Raw genomic sequence first — 9,374 nt, forward strand, 5'->3', positions numbered from 1 at the left:
ACTATCCATAAGCGTTTTTACCCAAAGAAAACAAAAACATGAAATCATGCATAGGTATTGGAAAAGGTTTTAGACATACTTCTAGCTTTTAATAGAAGGAAATACCTTTTTATGCGGGATTTCAGATTCCACCTTGTGTGGATTTAAACGCGCATCTAAGCGCAGTTACCATGGCGATGAGTTATCGCGGGTGTATATTTCTTATGTCCATTTACTGAACACAGGTACATGTGTGGGTTTGCAAACCTTATCTTAATAGGATGCGTTCACGATTAAAAGGTTGCTTAGTTACGATGCGTGCACGTCGATCTTGAGTCAGGCTGCTGACACAAGAATTGTGTGTGCTTTGCACACAAACAAATAAATAACACTCGATCAAGATTTGTACAGTAATGACGCGAAGTTGTTTACTACATTAAATCTATTCGACGAGCAAAAGGGGTTAATTTTATCAGGTAGCTAATCTGAGGTTTTAACCCAAAGGAGCAAGATAGCTGATTAGCATTGGAATGCACATCAATGGCTAATCTATCTACACTCAAAATATAAAAATAAAGGCCTTAAAGTGAAAGAGGAAACTCGCTCAATCAGCTTCTTCACGCTAAAAAAAGGATTTCTACGCTCAATTTAGGGTGGCTTTAGGACGCGCTATAAAATATTTCTTAGTTTTATAGGGTCAATATATAAACTGCAGTTAAGTTACATCTTTTACAGCTGTTGAGTTTCTCTGTGCGAGAGGCTCAAGCATCTGTGAAGGTGTTGAAGGTGGGCGGGTCCACACCGTTCTTACACACACACACACACAAACAAAAGAGACGCGAGTCACAAGCCGAGTTTGAATAAACAAGCATGGAGACACACAAATTATTCCTGAGTTGCTCACATCACATAGTTTAAAACTGCCCCGCATTCTAACGCCAATATGTAGAGAATGTCATTAGCTCAAAGAATTTAAGATGATCAATATATGTGTGTATATGCATGAGACTGTTTCTCTCATCACATATACACTGCAAAACTCCACCAGGTCTTCCGACCAATGTATAGGATGAAATGAGTTATTTAAAACATACATTTCGGTCAGGGAAAGTAGTTTAACTCACAGGAAATTGTGTATAATAATCGTCATTAAATATACGCAATTTCCAGTTTCTGATCAGTAACAGTAATGATGATATCGGCTTGTTTCTTTGTCCAGCAAATTACTCAGCGATACTCATTACTCTGACGTTGGCCGTCGTCACGGCAACGTTTTTCTTTACGAATCAGAACGGAGTTAAAACAATTTGAACACAATAGGGCTTTAAGGTAGCAATATGAGATCGACACAGTTTAAGTGACTGTTGTAATGTAAGCATTCAGCACAGAGAATCATTATATGTGAATATATGGTTGTTTATTAAACTCAACTATTTACAAACGATCGCACATAGACAAACATACATAAAACACAAATAGACAGAGAACGCGTGAGAGAGAGAGTAAGAGAGAGAGTGAGAGGGAGACAGAAAGTGAGTTGCATTGGACAGGTATGAAACGGTTCTGAACAACCTGAAATCGTTTTTATAAACGCCTTAAACGCAGCTATCTACGTTAGAAAGGACAGATACTTGCAAGCTTTTGTTGTTGTGCATTGGTTCCGTATGTGTTCAGTTCAGAGAGTCCTTTTCAGTTCCTTGAGTGTCCTTGGAGACCGCATGGCTTCGAAGAAGGGTTTGTAGGCCTCATGATTGCAGGGTGAGCACCCCCCCCCCTCCATGGATCTGGGGGGGGGGGGGGGGCGCGGGTGACGTGTTTTCAGTCCAAGAGAAGAGCGAAGAGTAAAAGAAGAGAGAGGGCGGAACTGTGGGGGAGCCCTTTAAAGGCTTGAAGAATGACGCCCCCCCAGCCTGGGTTTGACCAATGAGAGAGGCTGAAATTCCAAGCGGGAGGTTTGGATAGAAAGGGGGCTTTTTTATGACCCTTTTCCTGAGAGCATGTGGGTACTCATTCATATCTACTAGGGATTCATGCAACTGTAATATGTTGCATGTGTATTGACATATAATATGTATCATCCTTTAGGCCATCAAAATACAAATTCAGAGATACCAAACATGACCATGTGGTTACACCGCATAACCAACCCAGTCTCATATAAAAACGTACCCTGACTACGTTGGTCCAAAGTGCAAAACGTAGAGGGGTTACAATAACGGCCCTTGAATTGTATGACTGTTACGTTTTTTTTGCCTATTCTTTTCCTATTGTTTTACGTCCAAGTCACGTGACTTTCAAGATTCCGACCGTGAGAACAAAAAACATGGCGGACATTTCTCTCATTTTTAGTGAAAAACTCAATATTTAGAATTAGTTTCTGCATAAAAATAAGTTTTGGTTACATTTCTAGCGAGAAATATATATATTAGTTTCATAATATTCACTCAGTCAATGTACACAATCACTCGCTTGCTCGTTGTTGTGAAGATTTTTCAGATCTCGCCAGAATAATGTGAAACTGCAACGTTTTGGCTGCTATGGACGCTGCTATCGGTGGATGGATGGATGGATGGTCTCACTCCCAACTCGTCATATATTGACGCTTGATCAGGAACCCTCGGCGTCACTTTTTGACGAACAGGGTACCCCTTCAGCGTCACATTTAGACGTGCAGGGATTCCCTATAGAATCTGTACCGGAGCCTGAGGCGTTGAAATTTGACGTGTTAGGTGGGTCGTAACCACGATAAATAGGAATAAAAAAAAGAATAAATAAGTTATGGCAGGACTAGTCAGTTGGCGGCCACAAGGTCATATTTATTTAGCTCGTCAACTGATTTTTATTTTATTTTAAAATAAAATAAACGCTGTCTGATATCAAAGTGCTGTCTGTGAAACAGCGTTCAGCGCTGACTTTAGCAACGCTCCATAGCGCGAGCAACACCAGTATCCTAAGCACTTTAGGTGTTTTCTAGTTTTTATCGGAGGTTTATTGATATTGATAAGCGTACTGTGTGTAATGTGCTGTGATTTTGTTTGGTTAATCAATGATTAATCAGAGCAGTGCGATTAATAATAATAATCATTATTATTTAATTATTTGTTTGTTTGTTTATTGGTTGGTTGATTGATTATTTATATTGTATTTTTATTTATTTATTAATAAATCAATCAATCTGTGGAGCTGACGTCATTGTATGGCGCGATCCCAAGATCCATTGCGATTTTCCACTCGGTAAGTAGATGTGAACAATTTCTTACATTTTCGGTACAAAAAGTCGTTTTCAGGTCAAGAAGTTGTGTTTAGAACCTTTAGAAGTGCAAGGTAGTAGTTTCGTGATGCAGTAAATGACAGCAGACATTATAAAAATATAATTAGCTGCACCATATGTGTAGTATGCTAGTAAGTTAGCTAATTAAATTCAAGTTTGTTTATTTTTTTCCACATATAATAATGCGAGGTAATATGATAGGAGATTGCATGATTTTTATTATGTGTTTTCATATTACAGTAGCTCACAACACTTCAGCCAATTATAAATGTTGAGATGAGGAACAGTGTTGCCAGATTGGTTTGTTTTCCAGTAATTGTTAGAAATCCACACAAAATTATATAGTAAAAACACAAATCTTAACAATGGTACACAATACAAATGTATTCATAGCTACGACAATACTGTGGCTTACCACAATTATTTAATATGTCATAATTAAGCAAATTAAGTGTTCTTCTCTAAAGAAGGCTACTTTGTTTCGACATTGTAAACTGTTTTCCATATCTGTCATTTGGCATAACAGAGTTATCAAAATTTCACCTGTCCAAGCCCATTTTATCCCATGTAGTACAACTCAAAACCAGTCAAAAACTGCCTAATCTGCCAACACTGATGAAAAAATAACTGGTAAAATTGTTAGAAATTCTGAATTCTGATTTTTTTTCTCTTACCAGGTCCTTCACATTTACCAGCTTCTCACTTCTCCTTTATTTAACACGACCCACACACACACACACACACACACACACAAACCAAAGGCACTTTTAAGAGCCACGTCTGTCTTTTTAACTTGTCTCTCTGTAGATTGCTGTCCCTCTCTCTCTCTCTCTCTCTCTCTCTCTCTCTCTCTCTCTCTCTCTCTCTCTCTCTCTCTTTACATCTGTATCTGTCCATTATTCTGTTCCTCTCAATAGGTCTTAGTCTGTCTGTTTTTTTTGTTTGTTTGTTTTGTTTATTTCTGCTGTATATTATTTTAGTTTTTTTTGTTTAAGTTATGACAAGGCCCAAATTTAGGCCCTGCCCATCTTGCCAGACTCCCAATCAGGCAAGCAGGAAAACCTGCTATGTCTGCTTTGGAAGTCTGTCCAATAAACAAAAATTAAAAGAAAAAGTGGTGTCACTGGACAGCGAGTGGGGGAAATCTGTTATGAAAAGCAGAAATGTTGGCCGCATAATTGATTCTGCCCGTATTGCAGTAAGTAAAAAAAAGCTAATTTTTCATAAGTGTTATTTGAAGTGTAACTGTAAGCACATATTTGTCACATATCATAGACTAGTACCAGTGTGATGTGGCCTTTATATTTAAGGAAGACTCTATCTTTATCTTTAAATTGTGTTAAAGAGAAACAATAAGTTGTGTTCTCTGTCACATAATGACTCAGTCATGTTGGCAATGTTAGAAACTGAAAGAGTACCTCTGGCCTTATCTGAAATTGAACTTTGATCATATAAAATACAAGATGTGGTAATGCTTTTTCTCAAATAATCTTTACAAAACAGATTAAGGCTCATTTTCTAACATTGCACTTCATTAAATGACCTTAAAATAAAATTGCTTTATACAGTACTAATGTATCTAATATTTCAGTGGGTTTAACTAATGTGTAGTAACTGCTTTTGTTCATTTCAGGTGCGGAAACTTGAGGCAGTGGGTTACAAGCCCATTTTATTTATAGGAAAACAAGATAAAAAAAAAATCTAATAAGTGAGTTGCAGACATAATAACCCATCTGCACCCCACTCCTGTCACAAGAAATTTTTTGGAGAAGATGCGAAGGGCTTACGAATTTATCTTGACTAAGGGTAAGAGCAAGATTTTTGTTCAAAAATAATAATTATTATTTAAAATATATGTACAATGACATCCCCATAGCAGAGCAGCACAACAGCCCCAGTCAGGAGCAGTGCAACGGTTCCGTTGTGGAGCAGCCGGAGAGCCTCACCGTGGAGCAGCCGGAGAGCCTCACCGTGGAGCAGTCGGACAGTCTCACAAAGGAGTCCGAGACTGTATTTGTACTCGACCTGGTTCCTCTCTCTTTCCCACACTCTCCCACTTCTCTCTCTCCTTCCTCCTCTACTGTTGTTCTTCCTCCATACTCTTCTCCTCCTTCACCTCCACTGCCATGTTCTAAGTCTTTGCGACACAGGAAGAAAAGGACGACACCAGCCCCTTCTGCCACCTCTGTCTCTTCTCTATGTCTTATGACCACTGATCTCTCCCTTCCACAGTCTTGTCCTCCACCTGCTGCTTCTTCCATCTCCCAGTCCTTGAGTCAGGAGGGGCCATATGTGAAGAAGAGAAGAAAAAGTAAGTTTTTTTTTTCAGTGGTAAACCTTAATCCACACTATTAAAGTTGACTTCAGGTAAATTAGATTTATTTGGTTGGTTGTTTTTGTTTTTGGTTGGTTAAGTTGTTTAACTGTGTTTAAGTGGCCAGCGTCCAAGGGCTGTGGTTAATGTCAATCACTATTTTGAAGGGGTCATCGGATGCAAAACCAACTTTTTCATGTTGTTTGAACATTAATGTGTGTTGGTAGTTTGTGAACACAACAAGCCTACAATGATGAAAATCCACCCAGTGGTATGTTTAATTTTTAAAAGTAATATCCGACTCCTATCATTTGCGTCTATGTTTGTGCAAATTGTTCCTGTTACAGCTTCACCCACAGCAAATGTAAGTATTATTTGGACCTTGCAGTAAAATGAGTTGACATTTTGCAGAGCTGATTTTGACAAGGTAAAAGGTTTTTTTTTTTTTTTACACTACTATTGAGAATTTTTAATCAAAGTATATTAGAGACTTTTCATTAAGACCCTAAAGAAAAATCATATGAACTTGTGAAAATTGGGCTTGTGATGACCCCCTTAAGCTAGGATGGCTTTTGGAAACCCAGCACAGTATATTTTACTTGATTGACAATAAGCAGGGACAAAGTGGGACCACAGTTCACCTCACAAGTAAAATGATAACTATTAACTGGAGATTCAACTACAAAGCTTGACATTCGTTGCTTAATAAACTTTCCTTGTCTTTTAATCATTCAGGTTGCCGGAAATGTAGTAGGCAGAAGATCTTCCTATTCGATAAAATAACTGGGGAAAGAATGAATGAGGTAAAATGTCTTTTATTAAGCTGCATGTTTGTCTCAGTGACTCTGGCCTTTAAAGATAACAATTCAGTGATTGCTTAAACAGCTAAAATAATTATTACTTTGTGTGTGTGTGTGTAGGGAAAAGCAGAATTGAAAGTCCACTGGTTGTCTTGCGCTGTGTGGTAAGTTGTGTTTTATTAACTATTTAATTTCATTGCAATGCTAAGTAGTCTATTCCATGACCAATATGATGTTAGCAATGCTCAAATGGTCTCTTGAAAGCAGTGTTCTGCTTACTTGTTTACCCTAGTGAAAAAAAATATGCTAAGTATACTTGCAGCCATACTAATTGTCAGTATACCTTTAGTGTATTAATGATTAGTTAATTTGAAGTGTGCTATTTTCGACATACTAATTTTGTGCTAAATATATTTTAATTGTAATTAAGTTGTAGTAAAGCATAACTTTAAGTGTATTTAGTGTACTTTTATGTGCTAAATTGAGACAACTTTAAGTATAATTAGTACACTTTAAGTATATGCCTGTGTAAGATAATTGCATGCTTGAAACCATAAATATATTATTTTTAAGGAAATATACTAAATTACAATTATTATTATTGACTTATTTTTACAATAATAATACTTATTAATAATAATAATTAAGTAAAAGCATTGTGGTAATATACTTTTTTATATTTAAAATTAGTACACTTTTTGCTAGTATATTTGCAATGTACTGTTGCAACTAGAAATACAATACAAATACACAAAATGTACTTTTTTCACAAGGGTATGGGTGATTTCGGTGCTTTAATTCTGCGTAAACTAAAAGATTAATAAAGTAAAACCCTCAGACATGGACGAGCTCTTCTTAACGCCATCTCTCCTTTATTTATTTCCCCCCAACTCCTTGAATGTTCAAATATAACATCAAATATAACATCAGCATTTATTTTCCAACATAAATTATGTAATTAGATAACTCTGTTAAACTCAATTTAATTCTCAGAACAACATGGAAGTTCATTTTATTGATGTCTGTGGCAAGAGAAAGCTCCCTAGTCATGTAATTGATCCTGGCAGGAAATCATCCTCTGAGGTAGTCTGTAAAAAAACTGATACAAGGTTTTGCTAGGACATGGGCAATGGTCAGTTGTCTGGAATAAAAACTAAAGTGTGACTAAATATCAAGTTCTTTAAAGAATATTCCATTATTTTGGATACAGATAGGAGAAAGATCTACCTCCTTGTGTCAATTTAGATATCTAGTTATTAAAAAGAGCCGAGAATTTATGAATTAGAAGTGGACACAATGGATTGTGGAAGCTGGACAATTCAGTGCTTTCTAATTCATACAATTTTAAAAATAGTTGACAGTCAGCCAGTGTATTAAAAATAAAATGGAGCTAGCTGATGTGATAACATTTTTAATTTCTAGTCAAGTACTCAAGCTGCTACTATACATACACAACTAGCTAAAGCCTATTTATTGAGCAGGACATTGACCATGGACATTACCAGTAATGTTTTACAGTAGACGTGACCTTAGTGAAAAATAAATATGCTAAAATATATTTGCAATATATTTATTTACATGCTAAGTATACTACAAATAAATTTACTTATTATTTACTTAATAAAATATACTCTGTAATTGTACTTTTAGTATACCAACCTGGTATATTTGAAGCCTATTAAATTGGAACAATTTAATGCTTAATACTTAATGCAGAAGTAGTACTGAAGTCCAACTAAAGATATACTTGGATATATTTGACTGTGCTAAAGTGCAACTATTGCAAGTAAATGTTGTGTACACTTTAATCATTATCATACAATTCTCATCAATAGTGACATTAAACATTAAATTTTTGATTAATATTAATAAATGTGCTTTGTCCACAAGTAGTATTCCATGTAAAATGTAATTATTTTTTTATATCAGTAAGTTTTGAGCGATATGTCAGTAAATATGTTAATAGATTTGAACTATACTTAGTGTAAAATAAATGCATTTTAAGTCTATTACTTTTTTAATAGGGGAATCATGCATGCATAAAATAATTTGTCAGCATCTGAAACACTAAACTTGGATGGAGAATGCTGTTCTACATGTGATTTGCATCATATTTTTGAGCAATGAAGATGGAAACAGTGACAGTAGTGGTGATAAAATGCATTAGGAAGATTAGGGAAGTGAGAAAATAAGAGCAGTACTGAATATGAAGAAGAGGAGAACAATGATGAATGGCAGTGGAAGCAAGATGCAGTCACTCCTGATCCCTGAGTCTGTAGAACTGCCAGGTCTACTTGTAATAAAACATGAAAACATGCTGAAATTTTAAAACGTAGTCAGCATTCTGCAAGTCAAAGCCCTTTCTAGCTAATCCACTAGTGTCAATGATCTTGATTTTTGTCCTGTCTTCTAATGATATATGTGCACTTTTGATATTTTACAGTGGCAAAACTTGGGATGACACATGGGAGCCTGCCAGGGAGTTCCAACATTTTTTGACCGAGACTCCACACCCCAACCAGCTTTGAGAACTTCAACTGTTTTGTCGTTGTTGTTCTTGTTTTGTTTTGCTTGCTGTTCTCCATTAAAGTTGTTTGCACAGTGCATACTCTCTTCTAGTATTTTTTAAAAAGTTGTTGTTTTAAACATCTTTTGCATTTGTTGTGAACGGCGTTACAGCCAGGTAGTGTAACGTGGAGAGGACATGCTACAAATATGTTGTTTCTACATTATTTTAAAGACATTATTTTTAAAGATTTGTGCAGTGCAGTTTTGGTATAGGTAAGTTTACATGAACTGTCTGTTATGCCAAGCATGAAAAAATACAACATAAATGTAGTAATATATTTAGTGTTACATATTTCCCATTTACATATTTATTTTCGTGTAGCCTAAAATAGAATAAGTTTATTATTAAGAATGCTTTTTTAAATTGTTATATTTCAGTAAAACTGATTGCCCTTATTTTCATACAATTTTATACTGAACTGTTATTTTTTTATATTTAATT

The 9,374-nt window shown here is 35.8% G+C and overlaps 1 long non-coding RNA gene across 1 annotated transcript; it reads left to right on the plus strand.

The window, feature by feature from the left end:
* The first annotated feature begins 6,263 nt into the window (after window positions 1–6,263).
* Window positions 6,264–8,968, plus strand: LOC141290966 (uncharacterized). The gene is made up of 3 exons (XR_012340255.1): window positions 6,264–6,367; window positions 6,485–6,528; window positions 8,808–8,968. It is a non-coding gene; the product is annotated as an uncharacterized lncRNA (long non-coding RNA).
* Window positions 8,969–9,374: the final 406 nt, after the last annotated feature.

This window comes from Garra rufa, chromosome 18 (assembly GCF_049309525.1).
Source record: "Garra rufa chromosome 18, GarRuf1.0, whole genome shotgun sequence".
Lineage (NCBI taxonomy): Eukaryota > Metazoa > Chordata > Actinopteri > Cypriniformes > Cyprinidae > Garra > Garra rufa.